This window comes from Orycteropus afer, unplaced genomic scaffold (assembly GCF_000298275.1).
Source record: "Orycteropus afer afer isolate SDZICR_OR568_19922 unplaced genomic scaffold, OryAfe1.0 scaffold00170, whole genome shotgun sequence".
Taxonomy (NCBI): Eukaryota; Metazoa; Chordata; class Mammalia; order Tubulidentata; family Orycteropodidae; genus Orycteropus; species Orycteropus afer.
In genome coordinates this window covers 6,705,049-6,705,756 of record NW_006921757.1, presented here as the reverse complement: position 1 = coordinate 6,705,756, position 708 = coordinate 6,705,049, and positions in this window count along the sequence as shown.

The window sequence follows — 708 nt, the reverse complement described above, 5'->3', positions numbered from 1 at the left end:
GAATGGGTACAAATATGAATCTCTTCCAGTCAGTTGGCCAGGTAGCTGTCTTCCAAATCTCTTGACATAACCAAGTGAATGCCTCCAGTGGGGCATCCGTTTGTTGAAATATCTCAATGGGTATTCTGTTAATTCCTGGAGCCTTGTTCTTCACCAATTCCTTCATTGCAGCTTCTACTTCCTCCTTCAGTACCATTGGTTCTATGTCATATGCCACCTCCTGAAATGGATGAAAATCTACCAGTTTTTTTGGTACAGTGACTCTGTATTCCTTCCATCTTCTATTGATGTTTCCTGCATGATTCAATATTTTGCCCATAGAATCTTTCAGTATTGCAACTTGAGGCTTAATTTTTTCCTCAATTCTTTCAGCTTGAGAAATGCCAAGTGTGTTCTTCCCTTTTGGTTTTCTAACTCCAGGTCTTTGCACATTTCCTTATTGTAAATGGCTTTGTCTCCTTAAGCTACTCTTTGAAATCTTCTGTTCAGCTCTTTTATCTTGTCATTTCTTCCACTTGTTTTAGCTACTCTCTGCTCAAGGGCAAGTTTCAGAATCTCTTCTGTCATCCATTTTGGCCTTCTTTTCTCATCTTTTTAGTGACCTCTTGTTTTCTTCATATATGATGTTCTTGATGTCATCCCATAATTCTTCTGGTTTTCGGTAATTGGTGTTCAATTCATCAAATCTATTCTTTGGATAGTCTCTAA